Source organism: Osmerus mordax, chromosome 17 (assembly GCF_038355195.1).
Source record: "Osmerus mordax isolate fOsmMor3 chromosome 17, fOsmMor3.pri, whole genome shotgun sequence".
Classification (NCBI taxonomy): domain Eukaryota; kingdom Metazoa; phylum Chordata; class Actinopteri; order Osmeriformes; family Osmeridae; genus Osmerus; species Osmerus mordax.
The window spans coordinates 14764442-14769441 of NC_090066.1; the positions used below are offsets into that span (position 1 = coordinate 14764442).

Consider the following 5000-nt stretch of genomic DNA (forward strand, 5'->3'; position numbering starts at 1 on the left):
ATTGGACAATGCTGGCGTCTATCCCGCTACCTCTTGCATGATAAGCGAACGCCGTACCATTTCGGCAGTGCACCTTGGAGTCTCGGAATGCTGATAGCTCCCGTTTCGTTGCTTTCTTGACGTCCACTTGAATTTGCAGCGAAAAAAGCGCCTGGTGGCGTGGGCCAAACACGACCGGTTGTTTCACATTGACACGAGGTGGCGCCGAGGACACCACGTTTCCGTTGCTTCACATGGCGTCATTTGCCTGTTAGCTCAGTTGGTCAGAGCGTGGTGCTAATAACGCCTAGGTCACGGGTTCGATCTCCTTACGGGCCATTGAGAGCTTCCTGGAGGTCTTTTCCTTCCTTCCCCGCGTTTGTGGCTAGGCTTCGACATGCTACTGAAGACAGAGGTCTCCGTGCCAAAATAGCTCAGTTGGGAGAGTGTTAGACTAAAGATCTAAAGGTCCCTGGTTCGATCCCGGGTTTCGGCAAATCTTTGCCGTCTCCAAAGTAGAGTCTACTCAAGGAAGTGGTTGACGGTCTGTTTTCTCAAAGGTCACGCCAAAGCACTGCTGACCGCTGACTGGTCAAAGAAATGCGCGACACGGGACGTACTGCATAAACTTGTCCCTTTTAAATATCTGAGGTGAGAGCGCAGCGCTGTGCACCAGTGGCCCGTGTTTTCCCTCCATTGGATGAAATGTCAAGCCGCAAAACGCCCCCGCCGATTGAGGATTTGGAGACGTTCCTGTGCTTGCCGCTAAAAGGACGACAGGAGAGAGTGGCTTGTGTCGCGATGAAGATGACGACCAGCTGCATCGAGGGGGTGCTGTCTGCGTTGGGAGATAGACTGCAGAACGTGCAGCGGAGCTGTACTTTAGGGGAAACTGCCAAAAGACGAAAAGGAAGACGGTATTGGACAATGCTGGCGTCTATGCCGCTACCTCTTGCATGATAAGCGAACGCCGTACCATTTCGGCAGTGCACCTTGGAGTCTCGGGAATGCTGCTGGCTCCCGTTTCGTTGCTTTCTTGACATCCACTTGAATTTTCAGCGAAAAAAGCGCCTGGTGGCGTGGGCCAAACACGACCGGTTGTTTCACGCCGACACGAGGTGGCGCCGAGGACACCCCGTTTACGTTCCTTCACATGCAGTCATTGGCCTGTTAGCTCAGTTGGTCAGAGCGTGGTGCTAATAACGCCAAGGTCACGGGTTCGATCCCCTTACGGGCCACTGAGAGCTTTATGGAGGTCTTTTCCTTCCTTCCCCGCGTTTGTGACCAGGCTTCGACATGCTACTGAAGACAGAGGTGTCTCTGCCGAAATAGCTCAGTTGGGAGAGCGTTAGACTGAAGATCTAAAGGTCCCTGGTTCGATCCCGGGTTTCGGCAAAGCTTTGCCGTCTCCAAAGTAGAGTCTACTCAAGGAAGTGGTTGACGGTGTGTTTTCTCAAAGGTCACGCCAAAGCACTGCTGACCGCTGACTGGTCAAAGAAATGCGCGACACGGGACGTACTGCATAAACTTGTCCCTTTTAAATATCTGAGGTGAGAGCGCAGCGCTGTGCACCAGTGGCCCATGTTTTCCCTCCATTGGATGAAATGCCAAGCCGCAAAACGCCCCCGCCGATTGAGGATTTGGAGACGTTCCTGTGCTTGCCGCTAAAAGGACGACAGGAGAGAGTGGCTTGTGTCGCGATGAAGATGACGACCAGCTGCATCGAGGGGGTGCTGTCTGCGTTGGGAAATAGACTGCAGAACGTGCAGCGGAGCTGTACTTTAGGGGAAACTGCCAAAAGACGAAAAAGAAGAAGACGGTATTGGAGAATGCTGGCGTCTATCCCGCTACCTCTTGCATGATAAGCGAACGCCGTACCATTTCGGCAGTGCACCTTGGAGTCTCGGAATGCTGCTAGCTCCCGTTTCGTTGCTTTCTTGACATCCACTTGAATTTGCAGCGAAAAAAGCGCCTGGTGGCGTGGGCCAAACACGACCGGTTGTTTCATGCCGACACGAGGTGGCGCTGAGGACACCACGTTTCCGTTGCTTCACAAGGCGTCATTGGCCTGTTAGCTCAGTTGGTCAGAGCGTGGTGCTAATAACGCCAAGGTCACGGGTTCGATCCCCTTACGGGCCATTGAGAGCTTTATGGAGGTCTTTTCCTTCTTTCCACGCGTTTGTGGCCAGGCTTCGCCATGCTACTGAAGACAGTGGTCTCCGTGCCGAAATAGCTCAGTTGGGAGAGCGTTAGACTGAAGATCTGAAGGTCCCTGTTTCGATCCCGGGTTTCGGCAAAGCTTTGGCGTCTCCAAAGTAGAGTCTACTCAAGGAAGTGGTTGACGGTGCGTTTTCTCAAAGGTCACGCCAAAGCGCTGCTGACCGCTGACTGGTCAAAGAAATGCGCGACACGGGACGTACTGCATAAACTTGTCCCTTTTAAATATCTGAGGTGAGAGCGCAGCGCTGTGCACCAGTGGCCCGTGTTTTCCCTCCATTGGATGAAATGTCAAGCCGCAAAACGCCCCCGCCGATTGAGGATTTGGAGACGTTCCTGTGCTTGCCGCTAAAAGGACGACAGGAGAGAGTGGCTTGTGTCGCGATGAAGATGACGACCAGCTGCATCGAGGGGGTGCTGTCTGCGTTGGGAGATAGACTGCAGAATGTGCAGCGGAGCTGTACTTTAGGGGAAACTGCCAAAAGAAGAAAAGGAAGACGGTATTGGACAATCCTGGCGTCTATCCCGCTACCTCTTGCATGATAAGCGAACGTCGTACCATTTCGGCAGTGCACCTTGGAGTCTCGGAATGCTGCTAGCTCCCGTTTCGTTGCTTTCTTGACATCCACTTGAATTTGCAGCGAAAAAAGCGCCTGGTGTTGTGGGCCAAACACGACCGGTTGTTTCACGCCGACACGAGGTGGTGCCGAGGACACCACGTTTCCGTTGCTTCACAAGGCGTCATTGGCCTGTTAGCTCAGTTGGTCAGAGCGTGGTGCTAATAACGCCAAGGTCACGGGTTCGATCCCCTTACGGGCCATTGAGAGCTTTTTGGAGGTCTTTTCCTTCCTTCCCCGCGTTTGTGGCCAGGCTTCGCCATGCTACTGAAGACAGTGGTCTCCAAGCCGAAATAGCTCAGTTGGGAGAGCGTTAGACTGAAGATCTGAAGGTCCCTGGTTCGATCCCGGGTTTCGGCAAAGCTTTGGCGTCTCCAAAGTAGAGTCTACTCAAGGAAGTGGTTGACGGTGCATTTTCTCAAAGGTCACGCCAAAGCACTGCTGACCGCTGACTGGTCAAAGAAATGCGCGACACAGGACGTACTGCATAAACTTGTCCCTTTTAAATATCTGAGGTGAGAGCGCAGCGCTGTGCACCAGTGGCCTGTGTTTTCCCTCCATTGGATGAAATGTCAAGCCGCAAAACGCCCCCGCCGATTGAGGATTTGGAGACGTTCCTGTGCTTGCCGCTAAAAGGACGACAGGAGAGAGTGGCTTGTGTCGCGATGAAGATGACGACCAGCTGCATCGAGGGGGTGCTGTCTGCGTTGGGAGATAGACTGCAGAACGTGCAGCGGAGCTGTACTTTAGGGGAAACTGCCAAAAGACGAAAAAAAAAGAAGACGGTATTGGACAATGCTGGCGTCTATCCCGCTACCTCTTGCATGATAAGCGAACGCCGTACCATTTCGGCAGTGCACCTTGGAGTCTCGGAATGCTGCTAGCTCCCGTTTCGTTGCGTTCTTGACATCCACTTGAATTTGCAGCGAAAAAAGCGCCTGGTGGCGTGGGCCAAACACGACCGGTTGTTTAACGCCGACATGAGGTGGCGCCGAGGACACCCCGTTTCCGTTGCTTCACATGCCGTCATTGGCCTGTTAGCTCAGTTGGTCAGAGCGTGGTGCTAATAACGCCAAGGTCACGGGTTCGATCCCCTTACGGGCCACTGAGAGCTTTTTGGAGGTCTTTTCCTTCCTTCCCCGCGTTTGTGGCCAGACTTCGACATGCTACTGAAGACAGAGGTCTCTGTGCCGAAATAGCTCAGTTGGGAGAGCGTTAGACTGAAGATCTAAAGGTCCCTGGTTCGATCCCGGGTTTCGGCAAAGCTTTGGCGTCTCCAAAGTAGAGTCTACTCAAGGAAGTGGTTGACGGTGCGTTTTCTCAAAGGTCACGCCAAAGCACTGCTGACCGCTGACTGGTCAAAGAAATGCGCGACACGGGACGTACTGCATAAACTTGTCCCTTTTAAATATCTGAGGTGAGAGCGCAGCGCTGTGCACCAGTGGGCCGTGTTTTCCCTCCATTGGATGAAATGTCAAGCCGCAAAACGCCCCCGCCGATTGAGGATTTGGAGACGTTCCTGTGCTTGCCGCTAAAAGGACGACAGGAGAGAGTGGCTTGTGTCGCGATGAAGATGACGACCAGCTGCATCGAGGGGGTGCTGTCTGCGTTGGGAGATAGACTGCAGAACGTGCAGCGGAGCTGTACTTTAGGGGAAACTGCCAAAAGACGAAAAAAAAAGAAGACGGTATTGGACAATGCTGGCGTCTATCCCGCTACCTCTTGCATGATAAGCGAACGCCGTACCATTTCGGCAGTGCACCTTGGAGTCTCGGAATGCTGCTAGCTCCCGTTTCGTTGCGTTCTTGACATCCACTTGAATTTGCAGCGAAAAAAGCGCCTGGTGGCGTGGGCCAAACACGACCGGTTGTTTAACGCCGACATGAGGTGGCGCCGAGGACACCCCGTTTCCGTTGCTTCACATGCCGTCATTGGCCTGTTAGCTCAGTTGGTCAGAGCGTGGTGCTAATAACGCCAAGGTCACGGGTTCGATCCCCTTACGGGCCACTGAGAGCTTTTTGGAGGTCTTTTCCTTCCTTCCCCGCGTTTGTGGCCAGACTTCGACATGCTACTGAAGACAGAGGTCTCTGTGCCGAAATAGCTCAGTTGGGAGAGCGTTAGACTGAAGATCTAAAGGTCCCTGGTTCGATCCCGGCTTTCGGCAAAGCTTTGGCGTCTCCAAAGTAG

The 5000-nt window shown here is 53.4% G+C and overlaps 10 non-coding genes across 10 annotated transcripts; all 10 read left to right on the plus strand.

Annotated features, from left to right (window-relative positions):
- Nucleotides 1-402: 402 nt before the first annotated feature.
- trnaf-aaa (transfer RNA phenylalanine (anticodon AAA)) lies at nucleotides 403-475 on the plus strand. Its single transcript has one exon. It is a non-coding gene; the product is annotated as a tRNA-Phe (tRNA).
- Nucleotides 476-1143: 668 nt separating this feature from the next.
- On the plus strand, nucleotides 1144-1217 carry trnai-aau (transfer RNA isoleucine (anticodon AAU)). The gene has a single exon. It is a non-coding gene; the product is annotated as a tRNA-Ile (tRNA).
- An 84-nt stretch (nucleotides 1218-1301) lies between these two features.
- Nucleotides 1302-1374, plus strand: trnaf-gaa (transfer RNA phenylalanine (anticodon GAA)). Its single transcript has one exon. It is a non-coding gene; the product is annotated as a tRNA-Phe (tRNA).
- Nucleotides 1375-2044: 670 nt separating this feature from the next.
- On the plus strand, nucleotides 2045-2118 carry trnai-aau (transfer RNA isoleucine (anticodon AAU)). Its single transcript has one exon. It is a non-coding gene; the product is annotated as a tRNA-Ile (tRNA).
- An 824-nt stretch (nucleotides 2119-2942) lies between these two features.
- trnai-aau (transfer RNA isoleucine (anticodon AAU)) lies at nucleotides 2943-3016 on the plus strand. Its single transcript has one exon. It is a non-coding gene; the product is annotated as a tRNA-Ile (tRNA).
- An 84-nt stretch (nucleotides 3017-3100) lies between these two features.
- Nucleotides 3101-3173, plus strand: trnaf-gaa (transfer RNA phenylalanine (anticodon GAA)). Its single transcript has one exon. It is a non-coding gene; the product is annotated as a tRNA-Phe (tRNA).
- A 671-nt stretch (nucleotides 3174-3844) lies between these two features.
- On the plus strand, nucleotides 3845-3918 carry trnai-aau (transfer RNA isoleucine (anticodon AAU)). The gene has a single exon. It is a non-coding gene; the product is annotated as a tRNA-Ile (tRNA).
- An 84-nt stretch (nucleotides 3919-4002) lies between these two features.
- Nucleotides 4003-4075, plus strand: trnaf-gaa (transfer RNA phenylalanine (anticodon GAA)). The gene has a single exon. It is a non-coding gene; the product is annotated as a tRNA-Phe (tRNA).
- Nucleotides 4076-4746: 671 nt separating this feature from the next.
- Nucleotides 4747-4820, plus strand: trnai-aau (transfer RNA isoleucine (anticodon AAU)). Its single transcript has one exon. It is a non-coding gene; the product is annotated as a tRNA-Ile (tRNA).
- An 84-nt stretch (nucleotides 4821-4904) lies between these two features.
- Nucleotides 4905-4977, plus strand: trnaf-gaa (transfer RNA phenylalanine (anticodon GAA)). The gene has a single exon. It is a non-coding gene; the product is annotated as a tRNA-Phe (tRNA).
- Nucleotides 4978-5000: the final 23 nt, after the last annotated feature.